Source organism: Oryctolagus cuniculus, chromosome 1 (genome assembly GCF_964237555.1).
Source record: "Oryctolagus cuniculus chromosome 1, mOryCun1.1, whole genome shotgun sequence".
In the NCBI taxonomy this organism is placed as follows: domain Eukaryota; kingdom Metazoa; phylum Chordata; class Mammalia; order Lagomorpha; family Leporidae; genus Oryctolagus; species Oryctolagus cuniculus.
Window position 1 is genome coordinate 41,009,980 of NC_091432.1, and position 27,830 is coordinate 41,037,809.

At 37.1% G+C, this 27,830-nt stretch overlaps 1 pseudogene; it reads left to right on the forward strand.

Moving 5' to 3' along the window:
• The window catches only part of LOC100343193 (prefoldin subunit 1 pseudogene), a 38,366-nt pseudogene extending 21,767 nt beyond the window's left edge, over positions 1-16,599 (forward strand).
• Positions 16,600-27,830: the final 11,231 nt, after the last annotated feature.

The following is a 27,830-nucleotide window of genomic DNA, read 5'->3' on the forward strand; positions in this document are numbered from 1 at the left end:
AATTATGAATTAGAATTGTTCCAGTTGCATTTGTTTGTATAATTTCAGGAGGAGTACTAAACATCTGAGTACTGAATGACACTAATAAACCAATAATTGTAGAGGTTTATGAAGTAATGTATATGTTGTTCTAAAATTTAAAAATAAATTTTAAAAACTCATAACCTCAGAACTGAGAACTGAGGGGTATAACTCACAATCTGAAGCAGGAGTCTGAGAACTTAGGGACCTCTTTGGTCAGTCATGGATTCTGGAAGCTAGAAAACCAGCAGTTTTGATGTCCCATACCTGGAGAAAGAGTCTGGCCCTATAAGAGTGAAGATTTGTCCTTCCTCAGCCTTTTTTGTTCCATCTGGGTTCCAAGCCCATTAGAAGGCAGTAGGCTATGTGTAGGGTGGATCTTACTGACACAATCCCCTGACGCAAGTGTTGATCTCCAGAAACTCCCTCATAGACAAAACTGGAGCAGCCCCATCATTCTAAGCAAATGTCAAAGAAAAATCTGAATTCCCTTTTCATCAGAAGATGGTAGACCAAATGCCAATTGAAACATTGAGAATAAGTAATATAATGGCTGGGCACAATTAATGCAACATCAACTATTTGGGTATCTTTGTTTCAGCCAAGTTCACATCTAAAATCAAAATTCATAGGAAATTCCGAAAAGTGGATTTTAGTACCAGCAACAATTGTTGGTAATAAAGTTATAGAACTCTGTAGTACTTTATCGTTCATCAAAAAGCCATATAAAACATAATTATATGGACTAAAATAGGAGAAAATATTTGCTTTAATACGAAGTGGGGTGGAAATTCATGGCTAGTTTCCAAAAGCACATCTTTAAGCAAATTTTGTTCCATGTTTCAAAGACCCCTATCATACTGAATCAACCTCCAGTTTTTTTGCTTATGCAGAAACAGTTAGATTGAAGTTCTTACACTCAAAGTTTGTACACAGCTTTCTAAGCTAAGTATTCACATTGCATATTTCAGTAGAGTTAATAAAAGAAATGAAAGCATGTTACCAGAAAACCAATTTTCCTTTATTTAACTTTAATAGTCTAAAGATGAACTCCTTACAAAACTACCAACTATGCTTCATGGAGATATTATACTGACTCATGTTGTCATGATGTAAAATAATGACTTGCCACTGAGATAAAAGCATCATCTTCCTAACTTTCAGTTCAGCAAGATCAGAAAGTGAGCACAGCAAGACAGGAATAGTGGGTACTCCAGAATCATTAACCTTGCATTCGTATCCCGACCTTCAATCAGGTGATATGTGCCTCCAAGGATATAATTTGCTTTTTTGACTCAGGTTTTGAAGGTGTGAAATTGGGAAGAATGATCTGATTGAAGACTATTTTAAAAAGTAAATGAGGTAATGTTTTAAAATCACATAGCAGAGTGAATGTCTGGCTCATGACTAGCAATTCAGAGAACACATGTACAAAATCTGCTCTTTGCCAGGCACATCTGTAGGCATTGGTAGGAAGTTTATGATCAAAGAAAACTGACTACCTCAATGAATTTTATATCCTGGTGGTGAAGATAAACAATGGAAACAAATATTTGAAACACCAGTTGCCATAAGCATTTTAAACGAAAACAAAACAGATACTGAGGTATGATGGAAAAAGAAGTCAAAAAAGACCTCTCAAGAGGTGTTGCCTGAACAAAGACTCCAGGAAAAAATCTGTGGAGACAAGCTACATGGGGTGCGGACATTGAAAAAGCAGAATAAGGGGAAGATTGAATAGGACCATTGAGCATGAAGATTTGGGTTTTTTTTTTTTTTAATACTGTTTTTGAGAAGAAAATTAGAATGAGTGGGTGAATTATATAATCTGATTTGTGTGTTGAACTATCAGTATAATTACAGTTTGGTAATGAGCTTTAGAGGTAAAAGCATCAGCAGAAAGACTAACAGTAGCTTAATTGAGTAGTCAAAATGAGAGACAACTACGGATTTGGTATAATGTAGGAAATAGGTGTGGTGACATGGATTCCAATATATAATTTTGAAGCTTTAGTTAACAAATGTACTAATGGAATCATGATAGGATGTGAAATATTGAGGAGTCCAGGATGATTTCATGATTTACAATGCCTATCATCTTGAGTGTTTGCTATATGCAAGAATAATAGGGTACTTCAAAAATTCATAGATGGGACAGCATTGTGGCATAGAATGTAAAACTACCGTGTGTGACACCAGCATCCCATATGGGTACCAGTTCAAATCCCAGTTACTCCTCTTCTGAACCAGCTCCCTGCCTGGGAAAGCAGCAGAGGATGGACCAAGTCCTTGGCCCTTGCACTCATGTGGGAGACCCAGAAATAACCAATTGAGGAGTGAACCAGTAGATGGAGGAACTCTCTCTCTCTCTCTCTCTTTCTCTCTGTCTCCCTCTTTCCTTCTCTCTCTGTAAGTCTGCCTTTCAAACAAATAAAATACATTGTTTAAAAATTCGTGGAAATTGAATTATAAAATGTTTCTTTTGTTGCAAAACATTTTGAAATCTATGTGCAGTTTTCCCTTAATATGCATGTTCATGTACCTTTTGAAGATGTTCATATTAACCTTAAGAGGTGATTGGGGCCAGTGCCATGGCTCACCTGGCTAATCCTCCGCCTGCAGCGCCAGCACCCCAGGTTCTAGTCCCGGTTGCTGCCCTTGCAGTTGAGCTCTCTTCTGTGGCCCGGAAGTGCAGTGGAGGATGGCCCAAGTGTTTGGGTCCCTGCACCAGCATGGGAGAATGGGAGGAAATACCTGGCTCTTGGCTTCAGATTGGCGCAACACCAGCAGTAGCGGCCATTAGGGGAGTGAACCAACAGAAGGAAGACCATTCTCTCTGTCTCTCACTGTACGTAACTCTCTCTGTCTCTCTCTTTCACTGTCTAACTCTGCCTGGCAAAAAAAAAAAAAAAAAAAAAAGGTGATTGGTATTATTTATGAATATTTCTATTATACAGGTAAGGTTTTAGTGCTGATCTTCTACTATGATAATCTGCCTGGGAGCCAACTAATATAACCAGCCAGTAAGCAGTACTGATAAGCACATGATAAAAACAGTGATAATATAGTTTGATATCATCTAACACTGGCATATGACAATTTTCTAAAACTTAAGTTCTATAAAGGCATTATGAATATCCTTAAATGCTTAATCTCTTCTTTCCTATATTTTTTAAAGGTTTATGTTATTTATTTGAAAGTTACAGAGAGAGAGGGACACAGAGAGAGAGTGGGGGAGAGACTTCCCTCTGTTGGTCCACTCACCAGATGACTGCAATGGCTCCAGAGCTAGGCCAATCTGAAGTCAGGAGCCAGGAGCTTCTTCTGGGTCTCCCATGAGAGTGCAGGGGCTCAAGGATTGGGACATCCTCCGCTGCTTTCCCAGGCACACTAGCATGGAGCTAGATCAGAAGTAGAGCAGCCAGGCCCAACTGGCACCCACATGGGATGCTGGCCCTGCAGGCCAGGGCTTTATCCCCCTGCGCCACAGTGCTGGCCCCTTTCCAAAATAATTAACACAGTGTTTACCTGGGTTAAAATGAATTATTGACTAAGAATTTAATTATGTATATTTTTCTTTAAATATTTGAGCCAATATTAAATTTCACTTTGTTTTGATGCAGGCATTTGGTATAGAAGTTAAAACATCATATTCCATTTAAAAGTGCCTGGGTTGAAGCCCCAGCTCCTGGCTTAAATCTCCCAGTCATTATTGCCTTTTAGGAGGTGAACTAGCAGATGGGAGATCTGTGTGTCTGTCTTCTTCTATGTCTTAAGATAAAACAACAACAACAAAGTCCTCATACTTTTGTCAGACCTAAATTAAAATCAGACCTCCTTTTAAATAGTTTAATAATTTCAAAATGCAGATATAAGTGCAATTTATTAATTTTGCTTCAAAATAATGATGTTAGGCTTAAAATTGTTAGTGCATAACCTCAGATTTGATATTGGACACATTTTAGCAACACCCTTAGATGGAAAATATCAATAATGGGTACATTTACCAAAGAATTTCACCCTTTAACAATGTATTCCTTTGTTTTCCTTATAGAAATCCAAATAAAACCAAATGAGTTACTTGTAATCTGCTATTGTTTCAATTTTTTCAAATATTTGGGATTTATGAATACAGTTATATATCTAAGTAAAAACATATTAGTCAAATGTACTATTTATTTCACAGGCATCAGTGTCAGATATTAAATTAAATGGTTGGCAATTCTAATTATCTTATGTCAATCATTGCATCACATTTTATTCTTGTAACAATTCAAGTAAACAGATTTTTATATTTCTTTCCAAGGAGAAATAAAAGGAATTGATGATTAAGTAATCTACCTATAGTAATACCCCATATTCAGGAACATTATAACTGACAAAATTGTAACATATATTAAAATCAAGCCATTCAGTTTACTTTTGTCACTTAGTGCTCTGAAGATCTCAGAAGTAAAATAGCCATATAACTCTTCATGGAAACTTCTGATTTGATTGGAGATAAGTCTTATATTTCCTGTCAGTTGTTAACTTAAAGGAATGGTGAAATGATTTTACTTAATCCAAAAATATTTCAATCACTATATCCATACAGTTATGTGTGTAAATGCCAAGACAAATCCCCATACCCATAATTCTAAAGATTATGTGTGCAAAATAACTACTAGCACCACTTTCAAGGGATTGGTATCAATCTTCTTCTTGCAACTAAATTACTATAGAGTTACTAATGTAACCAAATCAATATACCAAATCAATGTAATTCTAGAGACATGAGTGCTTGCAAAATTCCACAATAATTTTTAGATAGCACTAAGCACACAACGCTGCTTATCAATAAATTATATTTATTTGCACTTTAAGGAAACTAAAAGATCCAATTGCAGTTACATAAAACTGGAAAAAATTTTTTGGACAATTTTGTTATAATTTTAAGGAGTTATTTAACAGTTTTCAACTGCCAAATTGATAGTAGAAATAAAATCACCTATTTCATTTAACAGTGAGAAAACTACTAGCTTACAATTTGATTACACACTTCTAAACTAAAATGTGATTTTGTCCATTAGAACATTTCCCTGTTCCTAAAACCCAAAACTCATTGCCCTAACAAATGTTTTAGTTCCATAAGTCACTTAACTAGGGGAGTAGGGATGAGAAAATCTTCTTACCTTTTAAATACCTGCTCATTATTATTTCTAAAAATGTTTCATAAAATATAAGTTAAGAGACAGCATACTGGAAAGCTTTTGCTGATTCATCTCTTATCCTTTAGTACTCAATACTCTATTAGATTTGTTTTTTAATCCAGCTAAATGCATCAAAACCCAACAAATGTCCAATAGCATTTAGGCTGGGAAACTACAAACAGGAACGTGAAGAAGCCTCTGCTGGTATGGTTTCCACAGTGCTTCAGAACATATTACACAAAAGCTAAAACCCCAGCACGCAATGATAACTTCTGTAAAAGAAAGGATCATAAAGTGAGCTTTCTAAGATAGCTTCTCACTCAGAGGCTCAGGGACTTAAATTGAACAGAAATTTATGAGTAAAAAAGAAAATCCAATTGTCCAGACCAAAGTGTGTTCAGTGATAGAAAATGCAGAAAAGTTTATAGAATCTCAGAGGGATTTAGTTGTAGGGAACCATGGTGCACTGCCTAAAACCAAAAATGTATCTGGATACGATGAATGCAATTTTTTTTTTTTTTTGGCTTATTTGACAGGTAGAGTTAATGTGAGAGAGAGAGAGATGAGAGAGACAGAGAGAAAGGTCTTCCTTCCGTTGGTTCACCCCCCAAATGGCCCCTACGGCCGGCGATATGCCGATCCGAAGCCAGGAGCCAGGTACTTCCTTCTGGTCTCCCAAGCGGGTGCAGGCATCCAATCACCTAGGCCATCCTCCACTGCCTTCCTGGGCCACAGCAGAAAGCTGGACTAGAAGAGGAGCAGCCGGGACTAGAATGCGGCTCCCGTATGGGATGCTGGCGCTGCAGGCAGAGGATTAGCCAAGTGAGCCACGGCACTGGCCCCGATGATGAATGCAATTTCACAAGAACTTTCTTTGGTTAAAGGCTTTGAATGACCTAATTTGATTCTGGAAATAACTGAGTAAAGAATAACATTGGAACAATCTGTGTAAAATTGTTTACTATGATCTATAAATTCTTAAAGAATGCTATTGCATTCATACATCAGTATTGTGATATTTTTCAAATGATGATTTAATTAAATATAAAGTTGGAAGCAGATATGACAAAGTCTTTAAGGCAGTAGATATTTTCCTTTTTATTTCACTTATTTGAAGGGCAGAGATACCAACCAAATGCCCACAACAGCTGGGTTGGGGCCATTCAGGAGCCATAAACCTGGAACTCAATTCAGTCTTCCATGTGGGTGGCAGGATAAAATAATTTCACCTGCTGCCTCACAACAGGTGAAATTATAAAGATTTTCTTATGTATTTAAAGACTCTCCATATTTTAAAATTATTCCAGGATATTAGTGTAGTGGTTGTGATGGTTTGGTTATGATGGGGTGGTATTGAGGTGCATGTACTATACCAATAACTCACAAATTTCTCTGCAAAAAAAAAAAAAGCATGTGACATTACTGCTAAGCACATAAATTAATAATATAATATAAAAATTCTAATTCCACTTTCTAAGTTGGTATGCTTTTATCTAATGAAGAAAAAATATGATTCTCTTATAACTGTCCCTTAAGAAATACATTATAATACATATTTTCCAGTCTTTTCAGGAATATATAATAAGTTCATATTAATATGACACAACAATAAAGATAAAAGCACATTTCATACTTATAAATTTTGTAAATATTTCCTAGCAAGGAAAACATTTTAATTAAAAATTAATTAAAATGTCTTTGTATTGTCCATCCATTTTAAGATTTAATGTAGTGCATAATCTTATGATTCACAAATAATTAAAATAATTTTAATAGTGCATTTAACTATCATTTAAAATATATACATATATTTATCTTAAAAATCTAGAGGGGATCTAGATAACCTTTGATCTTGTTCTTGATTATTTTTCATTCACTGTTTAGAATCTGCTGAATCATTCCAATTTACCTAAACTTTAGAAATTTTTCAAAATCTATAAATGTATATAATGATAAAATGTACATCATACAGTTTTAACTATTAGATATGATAATAAATATAAAACTTTCAGAAAAGTACAATGTATAAAGGTATTTCAATTACATTAATTCTTTTATGTTTCTGTAAAATAGCTTGTCAGAAAGCTATCTCCATTTAAAAAATTCTTTCCACACAATACATTATGTTCTAATGAAATGAATACTGGTATAATAAAAAAATCAACACAAAAATGAATCTGAGAAGTAGCATTTCCTTTCACCAGACAACTGACAAGCTGTTCTATATCAGAGAAATGAAGAGGAAGGACTTTTCCACTTCATTAATTTGCTTTGAAGTTAATATCAGGAATTACACAGTAAACATCAATGCACTTTGTCAATTATGTGTTTCCATTTAAATGATATAGTTGCTAATTGAGTAAGTATTTATAATATTTGAAATTTATCAATCAAGAAAGGTGAATCAAAGTGAGGTGGTAGTAATTGTCGGCTGAAAAGCACCATATCTAAGCAGAAGGTGGAATTAAGGTAATCTGAAACCGTATGTGTGGTCTGGGTATATTGAATTATGGGAGGATATAGTGGAAAGAAGCAGAGACATTTATGCTTGGTTTATACCTTCAAAAACAGTACGGAAATTCATTTATGAAAGAGACATTGTCATCTATTTAAAAAATACAGGAGAAAAGATATTTTCTTAGGGCCAAGTCTATACTGCAGTGGGTTAAGCTTTCTCCTGCAATGTTAGCACTGCATAAGAGCAACGGTTCAAATCCTAACTACTCCATGTCTCATACAGCTCACCACTAATGCACCTGGGAAAATAATGGAAGATTGCCAAAGTGTTTGGGCCCATGTCACCTATGTGAGAGATCCAGATGGAGTTTCAGGCTCCTGGCTTCTGACTGGCTATACCCTGGCCATTGTATCCATTTGGGGAGTGAAGTAGTGCATGGAAGATCTCTCTCTCTCTCTCTGTCTCTCTGTCTCTCTGTCTCTTTGTCTCCCTGTGTGTGTGTGTTTGTCTCTGCCTCTCCCTGTAACTCTGCCTTTGAAATAAATAAATAAATAAATAAATATTTTTAAAAATAAAGAAAAAAGATATTTTCTTGAAGTACCAAAGTATGATCAAATACAACAATAAATACAATTAATAAATGAAGGGATAATGAAGAATTTTGAACATAGTTATAAATATTATTTCACTGAATCATGCCATGTACATGACAATATATCCTTCTTTCCCTACATCATGATCATTATCATGAATTCCTCATTTTATGATTTTAATATTTCTGTTTTTAAGAAAAACAGTATATATATGTATATATTTAATGTCTGAATATGGAGTGAATGTTGCAAAAAGTGAAAAATTGTTGAGTATTAAAACTGAAATAAACTTACAAAATAAAAAAGGAAAAAGTATTAAAGTATTTATGCATTTAATTATAAATAAGAACATAACACAGTAGATACATATATATTTGGAAATCTTTAAAATATGCACACATATAGTAAAGACACCAGATATTACAGATCATTACAATAATACCCACTCTTCACTCCTGAATTCGCAAATGATTGACTTGAAAAAATTTTGTGAAATTTTCAAGTTCAACCAACCCATTGTATACAGAAATGGGATAATATACCCCTGACACTTAATTCAGTCTACACCTGCCTCTTTACACCATATTATTTCTTCTAATATCTTGCATCATAATTTTAACTATTTCTTGACTATGATGAGAAAAACCTAATTAATTCTATAATACATAATACATTGCTTGAGAATCAGAAGTTTGGAAAAATAGCCATCCCATGATAATTCCAACCATTTTATCATTTTTACATCTAGAAGTTAAACTCCCTTTATTGATCTCCTCTCTATAATATGGTCCCTGGTCCAATGCACATATACTTTACAGCTCAAAAACAATCTATTATATATTAAATAGGAGTGGAAATTTTTATAATTATGTCCCTCTTTATTTTTCATAATGAAGATCATTTTTAGCAAAAATTTCAAACAATGATGAGCTAAATAAAATTAATCCCTTCTGGGTCCCATATATTTTCTTATTTTTATAGTTTGTGCTCAAATCAGCTCCTATAGATAACCCAGAATAATTCATTTTAATTACTATAACTTAAATTCCAGAAAAATGACACAATTCTTTACCAGCCTCCCCCAATTTCATATTTGTGCTCAGATTCTTCTTGTGAAATTGCATTTTCATAGCAAAGACTCTCTAGACCATACATTCTGACAATCATTTTGCTTTTTCACAGAGTTATGAATCATAGAGGTTCTTATCGCATGGGGTAACTGACAAGAATTGAACACAGTTTTCATACAGTTAGTATTGATGGTGGACAAACTACAATATTTGTGATTACCTAAAGTCATGAACAGAAATAATATTTCATAATATTCTTTTGGCTTTGTGTGTGTGTGTTCTTTTTAAACTTAGAACTATGTCAGAAACGATTATCATTTACTTACATTGCAGGAAATAGTGTATTTACAGACAATGAGGTACCCAGCAATTTGGAACAGATGGAAGGAACTCAACAATTGTTCATGGGAATAGAAGATCCCTAAGCTGGGCTGTGAAACACTACAAGAATTTTAATTAGTCCATTTTGCTTCTGTGACATTGAGTAAAATACATTCACATGTATGATGATATTTTAAGGCTAATGAAGTAACTGCGTAAACTATGTTCAGTATTTTACAAACTTATTAATAGTTTTCAGATAAAAAGCAGTTATTTACACAGTTTTTATCTGCCTTTAATGTAGGCAATATATCCTAAAGGTAGAAGTTAAATTGTGGACTAGCTATTTTCTGCTTGCCTTTTCAAAGAAACCCCCTATCCTTTTCTGCTCTGCAGATGTCCAGGGTGGATGGATGACATTAATTAAACACAAGCTTCTGGCTGCTGTTTGATTTGACCAGTGGAGAGGAACAACACCAGAAAAAAAAACAAGAAAAACACTGAAGTCAGTATACTCATTCTCACAGCTCCTTTCCCTCTAGAGCCTCCCAAGTAAACTACATTTCCACAACTGAACCCCACAGTCCATCTCCTCTACACACACACCTGAATTTACATACAGGTCACTTTCCTCCCTCACCCCTAGGTGAGGATACAGTTGATACTAGGAATGATACAGTTGATACTATCCCTGTTGTTTTAACTTTCTCTTCCACATATTATACAAAACACTTAATTTTTTATCAACTCTATGAAATTTGCTTAATTTTGGTGCGCTTTCTTCTTCCATGACTGCAATTGAAACATCCTATTTCTTTTGTTTTGTAGTTTGTGTAAACTCAAGTAGTATTCACCTTTTCACCCTTTTCTATGCCCTGTTCTGTCTCTATATCATCCTAACTTGATTCCTCCCTTCCTCTTTCTTATCTCTTAACATTCAATGCCTGGGGCTGGCACTGTGGTACAGCAGGTTAACGCCCTGGCCTGAAGTGCCGACATCCCATATGGGTGCCAGTTTGAGAACTGGCTGCTCCACTTTCAATTAAGGTCTCTACTATGGCCTGGGAAGGCAGCACAAGATGGCCTAAAGCCATTGGGCCCCTGCACCGGCGTGGGAGACCTGAAAGAAGCTCCTGACTTCTGGCTTCTGATCTGCGCAGCTCCGGCTGTTGCGGCCAATTGGAGAGTGAAACAGCAGATGGAAGACCTCTCTCTCTCTCTCTCTCTCTCTCTCTCTGCCTCTCTTCTCTATGGATAACTCTGACTTTCAAATAAATAAATAAATCTTAAAAAAAAAAAAAAAACTCAATGCCTAACTCAGTGGCTTATAGATAGTGCCCTTGCAAATATTGTTCTTCCTTCAAAATATTCTTGTCCTTCTGTTTTCCATTAACATTTCCTACTTTTCCTCCAAGAACAAGATCAACTAAAACATTTCTCCCTTATCTATGCTGCAATCAATCTCCAAACTAAAGTTGAAATCACAATTCCTTTCTTCCCCAGATCTATCTTCTTGTTTCTTTTTTACCTTCATTATCTTATGCTATGTGGGAAATAAGCTCACCTGAGACCACCTACCCACAAAAGGTTGGACTCAGAAACATGAATGAAGTAGAAAGCGAGGTGTATATTGTTACCTGGTCTCAAGATCAGGGACCAGCAGGTAGAAGCAGGCATCACCCTCAGAAACCCAGCTCAGCTGATTCCTACCATGCAGAGTTGCCTTCCCAGTTTCTCATTGATTGAGCTCCTTTTCATCTAGTTTGTGCACAGAGTGGTTTTTTTAGAAAAGACCTTTAAAATCTTTACTTTTCAATTTTATAACTAAATCACATAAGCTGATAGTGATAAAGAGACAAACTTGAAAAGAAAAACAAAAAAATTATTTCCTATAGTTTTTGTCCTGGGCATAAATGCTTTGAAATAAGAATAAGTAATCACCTACAACGTATTAGCTCATTTAAAATATGATTATGTAGTCTCTGAAACTGAGCCTGTCTTTCCAAAATATATTTCTCATTATGCTTTATGATTGAAAGTGAATATACTTTTGTCACATACAACAGTAATACCCAAATGTAAGATGATGTTTATTTGCTATTTCTTTACACTAAAAGGTAAAACACTTAGATTCTCGGCTGGCGCCGCGGCTCAATAGGCTAATCCTCCGCCTGCGGCGCCGGCACACGGGGTTCTAGTCCCGGTCGGGGCTCCGGATTCTGTCCCGGTTGCTCTCCTTCCAGGCCAGCTCTCTGCTGTGGCCAGGGAGTGCAGTGGAGGATGGCCCAAGTCCTTGGGCCCTGCACCCCATGGGAGACCAGGGTAAGTACCTGGCTCCTGCCATCGGATTAGCGTGGTGCGCCGGCCGCACTGCGCCGTCCGCGGCGGCCGTTGGAGGGTGAACCAACGGCAAACGAAGACCTTTCTCTCTGTCTCTCTCTCTCACTGTTCACTCTGCCTGTCAAAAAATAAAAATAAATAAATAAAAAAATAAAAAAATAAAAAAAAAACACTTAGATTCTCATAATTCTTTACTGATCCAATCCATTTAACCTGAACGTACTTATGGATTATTTTGACACGTAAGATGGCACCTCTAGACTTTGGGTTTCCCAAAACACAACAACTATATAAGTGGAAATGCATTTTAGTGGAGTGTTTTCTGTTAAATTCTATATTTTTTTTAAACAAACCAGGAAATTTGGTAGAAAAAAAAATCTAAATTGATACTCTGATACTCTGTTTTCCCATGAGCTCATGTCTATCAGCATCTTAATTTTACAAAAAGATGGAGTTTGAGAAAAAATTTATTAATGTTAAGAAAAATATGTTAAAAATTCTTGGCCTTCAAAGAACAGCTGCCTCATCAATTAATAGAAGATATATATTTTTCCAGTGCTTATTTCTGACAACCAAATGATCAATCTCTAGACAATCAGATTAATTACATGTATTTTATATTTAAAAATTCAAATAAATAATACTTCTCAGGCTTATGAAAAAGATTTCAGATGAAAGACTGAAATAAGAGCAAAGAATATGTGATTTTCAGCATTACTTCTGAATGTCAAATGGAATAGTTTGAAATACTGTAGAGCATAAAATATATATTCTTGAAGTATGTCAAAATTGGGACAGTTGGCATACTGAAAGTTTCCCCTCAACTTTATTACATTTGCACATTGGGAGGAATATTAGATTAAACCCACAAAGTTTGTTCAATATTATATCACCATGAACAAACTATCAATAGCAACTTTAAAGCAGTGGATTGCTGATGAATCTTTAATGCTGGAATCAGCAAATTAAATCCATCCAGATTTTAGCCTTCATCATTAATGTTCACAAAAATATTCTCACTAATTTACAAGATATTTATTCAGGTTTAAGATTCAGAAAACAATTGTATTAGATGGTCTTTGACTTTAGGTAAAAACAAAATGTATATGATTAAACAAATTGCTGTCATATTCTTTGTTTATCTGCACTTTTGATCTTTACAACTTTCAACTGATTTATTTTACCAAAACTGAGTAAACAATATCAAAATATTTTGGTTCAGAAGGATTTCCTCATCATTACTGCATAATATACTAATTCTCACCTCAATTGTTTTCACTCCTCTATTTCTCCATCAAGAACCTCTTTTCAGCCTCATCCACCTTTTGATTTGTATTTCTCTATAATCTATCAAATTTAGATATCTATATTGCAATGGTCTATTGAATTGTCAAAAGTACATTTTTTGACAGTAGTAATTGCATCCATTATACCTCCGTTGCTCAGTACAATTATACTCTATTTGGCCCATTAAATCCTCTAAAGGACTTGAAAAGAACAACTTTTAGCATAAATCAAAAAAAAAAAAATACAAAGAAGTCACCTAGCAGGATTGTTGATACAAGGTGGATTTAGCTCTGCAAATCATGTGTTTACTATAACTATAAATGTTTTTGATAGTCCAAAATTATTTGTTCATTTTTCAGAACTTTAGTAATATATCAGTAATTCCAAGGTACAAATGGTGTTGATGTAGTGGGAAGATATTTGTTAACCAAAAATACAGTGTCATTTGAAAGAGTAGTCATTGCCTGTCCAAATCATTACTAATATTTTTTGTTATCTTTTTTTTTAATTTTTTTAACTTTTATTTAATGAATATAAATTTCCAAAGTACAGCTTATGGATTACAATGGCTTCCCCCCCATAACGTCCCTCCCACCCGCAACCTTCCCCTTTCCTACTCCCTCTCCCCTTCCATTCACATCAAGATTCATTTTCGATTCTCTTTATATACAGAAGATCAGTTTAGCATCCATTAAGTAAAGATTTCAACAGTTTGCTCCCACACAGAAACATAAAGTGAAAAATACTGTTTGAGTGCTGCGAGCGGCTCGGGGAGTCTGGCCAGCAGACTCAACCCAGGGCCCGCGACGACGCTTTCTCGGGCGAGAAAAGAACGAACGATGTTTATCTGTCTTCAGTAGACTTTTTATTAGAGAAAGTAAACGTGACAGAGGGAGGAGGAAAGGAGAGGAGAGAGAGAGAGCTTCCTCCTCACACCCGTGGCTTATATACAAAATGTGACCAATCAGAAGCAAGCTATAGTCCATGCATCTGGCACACCAATCCGGTCTCTGTTCACGTGAAGGGCACACGTCCTTCGTCCAATCAGGTGAGGTGTCACGCAGCAGGCAGGCAGGCAGACTCACTGCGGGGGTCCTGCCGCCATCTTGTTGTTTACCGCGACCTCGATCCCTCCGCCTCTGGAGAGCCCCGCGCATAGGAAAGCCCCCCGGTCAAAACCGAAAGTAAAAAACCTCCGCCTAGCGATACCGCCGCGGACTATTCCCCGACATTTGAGTACTAGTTGTAGCATTAAATCACAATGTACAGCACATTAAGGACAGAGATCCTACATGAGGAGTAAGTGCACAGTGAGTCCTGTTGTTGATTTAACAAATTGACACTCTTGTTTATGGCATCAGTAATCACCCTAGGCTCTTGTCATGAGCTGCCAAGGCTATGGAAGCCCCCGGAGTTCACCGACTTTGATCATATTTAGACAAGGCCATGGTCAAAGTGGAAGTTCTCTCCTCCCTTCAGAGAAAGGTACCTCCTTCTTTGATGGCCCGTTCTTTCCACTGGGATCTCACTCGTGGAGATCTTTCATTTAGGTTTTTTTTTTTTTTTTTTTTTTCCCCCCCAGAGTGTCTTGGCTTTCCATGCCTGAAATACTCTCATGGGCATTTCAGCCGGATCCACATGCCTTAAGGGCTGATTATGAGGCCAGAGTGCTGTTTAGGACATCTGCCATTCTATGGGTCTGCTGTGTATCTCACTTCCCATGTTGGATCATTCTCTCCCTTTTTGATTCTATCAGCTAGTATTTGCAGACACTATTCTTGTTTATGTGATCTCTTTGGTTCTTAGTCGTATCATTACGATCAATTGTGAACAGAAATTGATCACTGGTACTAGTGAGATGGTATTGGTACATGCCAAATCATTACAAATATTTTTTTAAAAAAATATTTTATTTATTTATTTGAGAGGTAAAGTTACAGATAGAGAGAACGAGAGACAGAGAGAGAGTTCTTCCATTTGCTAATTCACTCCCCAAATGGCCTCAATGGCTAGAGCTGAGCTGATCTGCAGCCAGGAACCAGGAAATTCTTCCAGGTCTCTCACGTGGGTGCAGGGGTCCAAGCATCCATGCCATTTTCTACAGCTTTCCCAGGCCACAGCAGATAGCTGGATGGGAAGAGGAGCAGCCAAAACTTGAACCAGAGCCCCTATGGGATGCCAGCATTGCAGATGGAGGCTTAATGCACTACACTACAGTGCAGGCCCCATAATTCCTTTTGATAAGATATGTTCCATATAGATCCTGAATTACTTTGTAGCTTAATAATTCAGTCATGGAAAAATCATGAAATGAAGAATCAAACCAAACATGGAAACTTTGATAAAATGTAAATTTGTGATAGGGTTGGGATTTTTAGAAATAGAAATTCCTCTGCACTCAGAATGTTGCCAGGATTATCTGTTTGGACCACTGTGAAAAAGGCGGGGGCGGGGGGCAGTGGGCAATACCGTGGCATAGTAGACTAAGCCTCCTCGGGCATCCCATAGGGGCACCAGTGCATGTCCTGGCTACTCCTCTTCCTATCCAACTGTTTATGGCCTGGAAAAGCAGTGGAAGAAGGCCCGAGTGCTTGGGCACCCATATGGGAGACCCAGAAGAAGCTCTTGGCTCCTGGCGTCAGATCAACTCAGCTCCAGCTACCAATGAGCCCATTTGGAGAATGAACCAGTGGATGGAAAACCTTTCTCTCTGTCTCGCCCTCTCTCTGTCTATAACTCTGCCTCTCAAATAAATAAACAAAAATCTGAAAGAAAGAAAGAAAGAAAGAAAGAAAGAAGGAAGGAAGGAAGGAAGGAAGGAAGGAAGGAAGGAAGGAAGGAAGGAAGGAAGGAAAGAAAGAAAGAAAGAAAGAAAGAAAGAAAGAAAGAAAGAAAGAAAGAAAGAAAGAAAGAAAGAAAGAAAGAAAGAAAGAAAGAAAGAAAGAAAGACACCAAGATAGTGGCCTCCATCTAGAGTTGAAGAATGCCTTCAAGGAGTTTCAGGACAAAGTTACTGACACTGAACAGAAGATGAAGTTTGCAAACATACAGACTCAACAAGTAACTAAAACACACATACACACACACACACACATTTTACAGATACAGAAGATATAACTTTGCTTGATGAGAATAACATGTACAAGATATAGGAAGAAAGTTTATTCTCCAATCCAAGGAGATAATTAATAATCAGCTGTTAGAGACACAGAAATAGAGCAGAAAAAATTGGAAGAAGTAGAACAATAACAACAACAAAATCCCACCTGGAGCAGAGTGTTAAGGAAGCAGAGGACACCTGGGAGGTGATGATGGCATGAAAGCCACCATAGCAAGCTCTAAGCAACATTTTTCCTCCTGACCCTTTCACGCCTGTCAAGAGCAGAAAAGCCTTCCCGGAAAACAGCCCCCTCTACCCTAAGGTATTTCTTATTTGCGTGGTCTAGCAACCCCAGGTTTTTCCAAGTCACTCCACACCTTTCCATAGTCCAACCATATATCCTTTTCTGTTTGTTTGCTTGTTTATTTTTTAAATCCTGGCTCTGTCATTCCTACACAGCCCCTCCTCTCTCCAGACAACAAGTTTTTTAGGAGAGAGAAATGGGGTGGGGAGTAGAACAGATAACTGAGCCTGCCACAAGGCACACTGTTCCACCAATAAAACACAGGTTCCCCACCCAGTTCAGTAAGCCTTTTTTTTTTTTTTAATAAAAAGATGTATTTATTTATTTATTTATTTGAAAGGTAGAGTTACAAAGAGAGAGAGAGAAGGAGAGAAAAAGAGATCTTGCATCAGCTGGTTTACTCCCCAAATGGTTGCAACAGCCAGGGCTGGGCCAAGCTGAAACCAGGACCCTGGAACTCCATCTGGATCTCCAATGTGGGTGGAAGAAGTCCAATTGCTTGGCCCATCTCCCACCACTTTCCCATGTTGGGTTGGAAATGAAGCAGGCAGGACTCCAATTTTTACTTCATTATGGGATGATAGCATAGAAAACAGAAGCTGGCCGGCGCCGCGGCTCACTAGGCTAATCCTCCGCCTAGCGGCGCCGGCACACCGGGTTCTAGTCCCGGTTGGGGTGCCAGATTCTGTCCCGGTTGCCCCTCTTCCAAGCCAGCCCTCTGCTGTGGCCAGGGAGTGCAGTGGAGGATGGCCCAGGTGCTTGGGCCCTGCACCCCATGGGAGACCAGGAAAAGCACCTGGCTCCTGGCTCCTGCCATCGGATCAGCGCGGTGCGCCGGCCGCAGCGCACCGGCCGTGGCGGCCATTGGAGGGTGAACCAATGGCAAAGGAAGACCTTTCTCTCTGTCTCTCTCACTGTCCACTCTGCCTGTCAAAAAAATAAAAAAAAAAAAATCTTTAAAAAAAAAAACAAAACAGAAGCTTATCCTGCTGTGCCACAATTCTTGCCCCAGTGTAGATAGATTTTAAAGAAGACTTATAAAATATTAACATTTACAGTAAGATTCTGATTTTTTCCTCCTATGATCGTTTAGTTTTTAAGAAAAGTCAGGAAATATTTACATTATAATGCATAATACACAATCTAAGGTTATACAGAGATAACATTATGAGATGGTGATACTGTTCCCAATAAAACATGAAGGCCTTTATGATTGTATTCTCTTTAGGTACCAGACTCTCTGGGCCTGAGGAACAAGAAAATGTTCCTATCTCTTATGATCTCAGTATGCTTTGTGGGTAGGAACACAAATAATCAGCAATACTGTGACTTTGTTGATTTAGATGTTTACAGTGTGTTACAGAGAATTTAAGCACATATGACACTCCAGATTTTTTTTCCAGTAAAAATGAGTAATAAGAAGTAGTTTAGTGGCAACTGCAGTTGCAAATTTGGACAAATCAGAAGCCTGTCTTCAGTGTTTCTCTATCTCCTATTCCCAGCTTAAATCCCCACAGCTCAAATTCTCATCATCCCCTTGTAGATTTCTTTAATTTTCAAAGTTTTTGTTTGCTGTTGTTCCATCCTTTGCCCCCAGAAAGAAGACAGCAACTGACTAAGTCTAACTCTTAATTCTGAGAATTAAGAAAACTGAATATGTCTGACCGAAGAATGCCAACCGGTTTCACTTTAAATTCATTATTACTAACATGACCTGCATGCTGTCCAGTTACCTTGGGTAGCATGTCCCCAATGTATGTTCTCTCTTGATTATCTAGATGACTGTTTCTATCTGCTGGTTCATTCCCCAATTGACTGCAATTTCCAGAGTTCTGCTTATCCAAAGCCAGGAGCCAGGAGATTATTCTGGGTCTCCCACGCAGGTGCAGGAGCCCAAGGACTTGGGCCATCTTCTACTGCTGTCCCAGGCCATAGCAGAGAGCTGGATCAGAAATGGAGTAGCCAAGACTCAAACCAGTGCCCATGTGGGATGCCGACACTGCAGGCAGCGGCTTTACCTGCTAGGCCACTAGAGGCAATTTTAACTCATTGCAAATGACGAAATTTACTAAAAATTCGCTGTCTCAATTTACCAGCATACATATCGTTTTCAGTTCTCTCCTTCCAATGTCTTCTGGCCTTCAACTACAGAGACCCACAGAACTGCTGAAGCCTTTCTAGATAGAGGAAATGTATTCATCCTCCATTTGAGTTAACATAAAACATGTCTATAAAATCATACATCCCTGAGATACCATTCTTTATACCTTGGCATGAAGATCAATTTGAGGAACAAGAAACATTAAGAGATTAGAGCGTGTACTTTTTTGTGAAAGTTGTAATTAATAAAAGGACAGTTATCTATAAGTAGATTTCCCTTAAATGCTTAGACATACTGAAAATATATTCTCTAAATGACCTATAATTGAAAGAATGATTTGACTAAGGCTTGCCTACATCTAAACTAAAAATTAATATAAAGCAAAAGTTTTGTAGTCATATAAAATCTAAATCCCTTTCATTTTTACATTCAATGAGTCATGGATATTGAAACAGTAAACAACATAGGAAATTGGACTATGCTCTATGCTTGCATCTTTAGAAACAACCAGAATCAGCAGAGGCAGTTTTAAAAGAGAAACACACTATGGGATCTTACTCAGCTATAAAAAAGAATGAAATGCTGTCTTTTGCAACAAAATGAATGCAACTTAAAACCAAAATATTTAGTGAAATAACCCAAAAATACAAATGTCATATGTTTCCCTGATATGTAGCTAATATAGTACAAAAACGTAATTAGTGAAACTAATCTTTTTAACATTTAAAAATGAAGTATTGTTTACAGCTTTTGTTTCTGCTGTTGTAGAGGTTTCTTTTCCTTAACTTTTGTTGACTTCTTTACTAAGGGGAGGGCTAATCTTATGAGGATAAAATAAACTGAAATTATGTCATTATAAAAATTAAAAGAAAGAATAAGAAGGGAGGGAGAAAGAAGGATGGGACCATGAGTGGGAAGTTTAGGATGGGAAGTGTAACTATACTCCTAACTCTGTATATATGAAATACATGGAAATTATTCACCTTATATAAATTAAAAATATCAGAAAGAGAGAAACCATTGGAGGAGAAGACTTAGAACTCTTGCTTCCACTAGTGATGTTAATTTTTCTCAAAATGTCCCATAGGATAGTTGCAAAAGAAAACGAAAATGCCAAGATCATCAGTAGTACTTTTCTATACCAATAGCAAGCTCATTCAGAAAGAAATTATAAGAGCAACTCCATTTCCAAGAACAACAACAAAAAAAATACCTTAGAATAAATTTACAAATGCCATGAAACAATACAGAATAAATTAAATAAGAATTGAAAAGATAGATTGACCATATTCACAGAATGGAAGAATCAATATTATTGAGAACTGCAGACACAAAGCAATTTATAGATTCAAGGCAAAACCAATCAAAATATCACTAACGTTATTTACATATCTAAGGAAAAAACAATCATAATATTTATATGGAGGAAAAAATCCTCCAGAGAGCCAAAGCAACCTTGAACAAAAGGAATACAATACCAGATTTCAAGATATATTACAGAGCTATTGTAATCTAAAAGAGTAGGTACTGGCATAAAAGTAGACATATGTACCAATGAAACAGATTGAAGATCTCAGAAATGAATGCAGGAATCAAAGGTATCAACAACAGATGCAAGGAAAAGGATAATCTCTTTAGTGAATTGCATTGGAAATACTGGATATCCATGTGCAGAAGACCACAGGAACTTTCACTCTATATGCCAAAATCATATATATCAAGATCTAAATGTAAAGAACTGTTAAACTACCAAAGGAAAAATATGAAATACTTGGAAGTGGTTCAAAACATTAGATTAGGCAATAACATTATAAATAAGACCCACAAAGAATAGGCTCCAAACACAAAACTAGACAGATGGGATTATATAATGAATTTTTCTGAAATTCATATCATGAAATTTTCTGAAGAGTAAAGGAAACAACCAACATCATGAGGCAAAACGCATGTTGTAGAAGGAAATATTTGCAAACTATTCACTTGACAAAGATTGGTATCCATAATAGAAGGAATTTAAAAAGCCTAAACTGCAAGATGTCACACAACCCAGTTTAAAATTGGGTAAATTATTTAAATAGGCATTTTTGGCCAGCGCTGTGTCTCAATAGGCTAATCCTCCACCTTGCGGCACCGGCACACTGGGTTATAGTCCCGGTTGGGGCGCCGGATTCTGTACCGGTTGCCCCTCTTCCAGGCCAGCTCTCTGCTATGGCCCCAGAGTGCAGTGGAGGATGGCCCAAGTCCTGGGGCCCTTCACCTACATGGGAGACCAAGAGAAGCGCCAGGCTTCGGATCAGTGTGATGTGCCGGCTGCAGCGCGCCAGCCACGGTGGCCATTGGAAGGTGAACCAACGGCAAAAAGGAAGACCTTTCTCTCTGTCTCTCTCTCTCACTGTCCACTCTGCCTGTCAAATAAATAAATAAATAAAAAATAAATAAAATAGGCATTTTTAAAGAGAAGACATACAAATGGATAATAGATATGGGAAGTGATGCTTTTAACATCACAATCATCAAGGAAATGCAAATAATATCCGCACTTACTCCAGTTGGAATGGCTTTTATCAAAATTAATACATGATGGTAAAGATGCCAAAAAAAGAGAACACTTTTACATTGTTGGTTGAAATGCTAACTAATATGGTTATTTTGGAGAGCAGTATGAAATTTCTCGAAAAATTTAAAAATAGACCCACCACATCCAACTTCTGGATATGCATTCAAAGAAAAGGAGGCAGCAGATGACAAAGAAACCTGCACTCCTTTGCTCTTGAAGCAGTATTTACCGTAGTCATAATATAGAATCATACTAGATGCTGATTGATTGATGATTGAATACTGTAATATATATACATATATATGGGGATATTATTCAGTCATTAGAATATACTTAATATATTGAATATTATTCAGTCTTTAAAAATGAAATGTTGACATTAGTAGCAAAATTTGTGATCATTATGTTAAGTGAAACAATCCAGAAACAGAAAGACACATACCGTATATTCTGTATATGTAGAAATTTAAAAAATAGTTGATCTAAACTTAAAGTAGTGACTGCTAGATGCTGGGAAAGGTGAGGGAAGGGAAGTAGAGGGAAGCTGTATAATTGTATAACCAAAACGCAAGCAGAGTGAAATCATTGTAGTGTTCCACAGTTGGAAGACTATAATTCACAATAATGTGGTATACACTGCAAAGAGAGTTGGGTGAAGTACTGGTAGGCTCCAAAAACAATGATAAGGAAATGGAAAAACTGAAGGCCTGATTTGATTGATTTATGTGTATTAAATTATTGTACCATACCCCAAAAAACATGTGCAAGTATTACATCTTAATAGCATTTTAAATAAAATAATAAAAAGGAAAATGTCCAACATTATAATTAAGGATAATTTATAAATGTTTCAGTATATAAAAATATTATAAGGGCTGATTTTGTGGTGCAGTGGGTTAAGTCACTGCCTATGACAGAATCCAATATGAATTGCAATTTGAGTCCCGGTTGCTCTACTTCTGATTTAGCTCTTTGTTATGCCTACTAAATCAGCAGACAATGAGGTTTTGGGCCCCTGCACCCCATGTAGAGACCTGAATGGAGTTCAAGAGTTCATTTTCACATGGACTAATCTTAGCTTTTACAGCCATTTGAGGTGTGAACCAGAATGTGGAAGATTACTTTTTCTCTATCTCTCCCTCTCAATCTAAAACTCTGACTTCAAGTAAATAAATAAATCTTTTAAAAACACTATACTAATCAGATACAGATACAGCACCATTGTAGATCTCTTTACATATTTCTAAGTTCTGTAACTTCCATGATGTCTACAAAAGTTTCTTCAATCCATCCCTCCTTTTGCAAATTTAATTAATCTTTGAAGATACTGTTATACAAAGCTCATAATAATTATAGTGGCATCATAATTTAAACATGTTCTTATTACAGCCAATGTCGGAAGGACATATATCTTTGCTGTACTTATTGTGTCTGTTCTTCATGCATGCCTATGACTTTGTAAGAAAGCTGGATTTCATCCAGGCTACCAATTGTTATATAAAATACTTCTCTGTGGTTTCCACACTTGCCTTCTGTTTCTTCTAACCCCTTCATGCTCTTTACACACACACACGCACACACACTCCTGCATACATATACACATGCATACATATTGGCTTTGATGGCTTACATGCTTGATTTCTCTTCACCACTCCATGTGTGCATTGGGTGAGTATAGTTCTGTTGCACTTAAACTCAATCCCTGAATAATTATTGTAATTCAGGCCAGTTAGTTGGACTGTGTGAAAGATCGTTAACCTACCTTACTACCAGTGGCTAGTACTTTAGGCTTCTCAAAATGGTCCAATTGCTGTGCCTTACAGAGCACAGAAAAGGCTATTTAACTCATTAGGCAGAGATCCATAGGCTAAGAATGACTATCTGGGTCTCCCAGAATGGGCTCTACTCTATTAATGCTAACTCACTGATCATGGTTAATGGTGTGGTTCTTATTTGATCAATTGGCAATCTTCACACTGATTTATAAACAAAGCCACCCTGTGGAGTTGAGTATTTGGATAACAGCTGGCCCTGTTCATAATAATCTTTTGATTACCCATGTGGATATCTATAAGAAAAATCTACACTGATTAAGGTCAACATAATCAATGAAAAGAACTCTCTTGTTAGCTGAACACTGACTGAATTGTTTTCTACTCCAAATCAAGCATATATTAAACTAATTAATTTTAGTTCCTGGATCCACAAAAGGAAGTCCTGTGGATTCAGATAGCATCCTAGATAAGGAATACACACATGGATTGTTAGTGTCATTGGAAATGGCAAAATGGAATGGAAATGTTGTTCTACTTGCACAATAGTAGTCAACACTAAAGATACTGCCTAGGGTTGGTCTGATCCCACCAGCACAGTTCAGAACATTATTGGCTTATACATAACATTGAGTTTCTCGCTTTGTCTAGAGAACTCCATTTGATTGGCATAGTCATCTACATAAATTCCACACTCTCCAGACCTGAGAAGACCATACCTGTTTCCCATGAAAGCTCTCTGATGACATTGTACATGATAATGATCTCAACTTTGCAACTCTGATTATTTATCACCAGATTAATTCAAGAGACATTCAATGGAAACTTCATTCTCAATATCACCCTCATGCTGCAGATGTCATTAAGCATTTCAGTAGCCAAAGAATGGATGGGCTAAAGCGACTGAAAGGAGGAAGTAAGGTAACCCTAGCTTGGGCTACATATCAAATGTGAGCAATTTCGTGTCTCAATGCAATAATGCTCTGAATGTGCAAAGTGGTCTCACTTGCAATAGTGTTTGATATAAATTTCTGCTCTCTTCCTTCAATGTACACCTCAGATTTTTGTCTGAATGGAGGACACAGTGAAGGACTTCTCCCTCCTATAACCCCATCCTAAGAACTCAATTTGTTGGAAAATTAGAATTACTATTGAATAACAGGAGCTGGGAGACACTGGCTTTCTTTTCCATTTACCTCTCAGGTTGAGGGATTGGGTAGGCAAAAGAGAACTGTGAAAATAATAATCCAATTGAAATCTCTTTTTCAAAGTCCTTTTAAACATCCCTTGCTGTTTATTTCTTTGTTTGTTTGTTTTATTTTCCTGACTGGCCCCATAGAGTATGTAAAGTATAAAATTTCATTGAAAAACAGTAGTATCCAACCTAGAAAACTTGGATTTACTACCTTTGGGGGTGGATCAAGTGTTTTATCCTTGTCTGTGGTATAGAACAGACCTCCTGTGACAAAGTCATTGGCAAGAAATCTCCAACAACTGATAACCCATGAGCACATTCAAACTCATGACAGTGAATATAGAGGTGGGATTAGCAAGAGTGTTAAACTCATTTTTGTGTCTTACTGGTTAGCCTTGTGACTCTTGCTTTCATGAATTCATTAGTATACCTGTTCAGTGCAGTTACCATTGCCCTAAATTTAATAAGCCATAGGATATGCCATCCACTGTCCAATCTCATGGGAAGAAGAAGAAAAAAAAAATAGTCTGAGCATTATATCTTTGAACACAAAAACTGAATATTTCTCTTAATTATCACAGATATTTATGGTATCTCATCTATATTATTAGTCTGGTATCAATGTGTTTTGCCACACTGGATTTTTATACTTCTAGAATTAAAAAAACTCCTATAAATTGGAATGCACTCCTATCAGTGATGAAGTGACTGGAGAATGCAAGTGATTTTGCAGTGGTGGGAGCCTTCTCACTTGTATACTCTCTTCTCTACTGAATAATTGCTCTCATATTGTACATGAATCAACAAAACTGACAAAATATAACAATCCAATTTCAGTGTAGACAGAAGGCCTCTTGTCTCCCAGAATAGAACCTAATGGGTTAATCTTTCACTGACTTGTTAATGATTGAGGCTCAATCGCATTCCTAGGAATACTTTTTATCCTCTTTGTGAATGATTTTAATTGTGGTTCTGATGTAGTGTTTTCTCTGCTACTGATTAGGCTCTAAATTCCTCCATAAACGACATACTTAAGTCTGTGATGGGGTAGCCAAGGCCTCTCACTTGAGCTCTGAGGCATCAACTGATGCAGATCCATGTGTAAATTCCATGAGTGATACTTCAAATTCAACCATAGGCAATCACAGGTCTTTTACATGTCATACAATGTAAGAGCAAACTACTGTACCCATGTTGGAGTTTGTGCACAGTAGTTGAATTTTGGTTTCTGGAAGCAATTCTGCAAGCATGAATTAACACCTTCATAGACCAGGCAAGTTCATACACATGGCTATGTGTCGAGTACAGGTCCTCCATTCAGAGACCTCTTCATCAGTGACTATAGCTGAGTCAATTTCTCCTTTCTACCTCAGTATTTCCTGGATCCTTTCCTCTTCCATTTTCCCTGATTCCAACTCCCCAAGCTCATTCAAAGATGGATTCATTTGGTTTAGAATTCCTCAGCAGTGGTACAGTTTCCCCTTAATGTTCTGCTTGTTACCTGGCTGTTGCCAGATGTTGACCTATAGGGAAAAGGAAAAACTGCAGGACTAGTATCTTCTGTTTGCTCCGTGTTTATATGGTCACTGCAAGTGAATAAGTGTTGAAAAGTTGATTTTAGTTGGATTTCTGTGAACTATGACATCCTGAAAAGATGATAATAGTATTTTATCAGAATAATTAGTTTTTGCCAAAGTACAATATGACTTCCAAAAAATAATGCTTTATGGCAGCTTGAAATCATATGTTCTGAAGGAAGGCCTTTCAGCATTAAATGTTGTTGAAATGATGAAAATATGACTTTGAAATTACCTTAAGGATTTTATGTGCAAAATATGTAGGAAATGACACAAGTAGCAGTGTTAATACTCTAGGCTCATGGATGTCATTATGCAATGTACAGACCCTTTTTGTAGGATGATAGGGATCCACTGAAGGAAAGTCAGTATAGCTAACTAACACTGAGTTTTTACCCTTAGTGTTAGAGATTGACTATGCAGTTTCATTCTGGGACCTTAGAGAGAGGAAGGGATGCAAATACAACAAATCAAAAGAAAACAAAAACAAGAGAGAAAATGAAATTTCCCTGAATGAGAAGCAGAGAAGTCAAATCTGGAAAGAAGTTTGATGAAAAAAGTTCATGTGCCACCAACTTCTCCTCCTAAAGGAGTTTGAGGTATTAAGCAGTAAGAATTGAATCTCCTTTTTGCATGGTTTGAGTGATGTGAAGTACTGACTTCGGTTCAGATAGAAGAACAATTATTGTTCTTTACATGGAGCAGATGATAATTCAGCTTGTAGATTTTTTTTGACAGGCAGAGTGGACAGTGAGAGAGAGAGAGACAGAGAGAAAGGTCTTCCTTTTCCATTGGTTCACCCCGCAATGGCCACTGTGCACCGCGCTGATCCGAAGGCAGGAGCCAGGTGCTTCTCCTGGTCTCCCATGTGGGTGCAGGGCCCCAGGACTTGGGCCATCCTCCACTGCACTCCAGGGCCACAGCAGAGAGTTGGACTGAAAGAGGAGCGGCCAGGACAGAATCCGGTGCCCTGACCAGGACTAGAACCCGGGATGCCGGCGCCGCAGGCGGGAGGATTTAGCCTAGTGAGCCGCGGCGCCAGTTTGTAGATTTTAACAAATGTACTGAGTCATGTTTATCAGTAAGCATATTTAGCATAACACTTAAGAAGCCCCGATCCCATATCAGAGTATCTGGATTCAATTCTCGGCTTTGGCTCCTGATTCCAGCTTTTTAGTATTGCAGGTCCTGGAACGCATCAGTGACAGCTCAAGTAAGTCAGTTTTTGCCTCTCAGATGGGAGACGTGGATTGAGTTCCAACTCCTGACTTTCATCCCTACAGAGACCTGGCCATTGTGGGTACCACAGATTAGAGTTTTCTATCAGTCTTCCATTGACATGCCTTGGCCCCAACATATGTTGCCTACCTTTCTATTACAGGTGGTAAATGATTAGTATTATTGAAAAGTCTTTTCATCCACTTTATTTGTTCCTCATCCCTTGTGCCTGATAAAGGTCTCTTCCTCAGTTTTGCTTCTTTCTCTCCTTTATCTTTGATGCATCTCAATAGCATATGAAAAGCAGTTATTTCTCCCATTATGAAAAGAAACTCTTCAAGCCATATCTGTTCATTTTTCTTTATCTTTAAACGTTTCCCTCCAAAAGAATTGCCTCAATTATAGATAGAAATTTAGATAAATGATGCATACATAGATAGATATTCTAATTTCTCTCCTTGAATCTTATGCTGTGCTCATCTCAATTCAGCTACTGTGCTACTATATCAGCAGTTGTCCTAGATTTCAGTCTTTGTTATTTTGTTAACTACAGTTGAATTATCAGCTGACACCATATTTAAACCATCATTACAAAGATACATTTAGGCAGCAGTTTCCACTTGTAAAGCCCTTCTTGATTCTCAGGGCAATAGTCTTCTGTTTTGCTTGATTTTATTTTTCTCATCGTTCTAACACTCCTTAATCTCTTGATGATTTGTCCTCATCT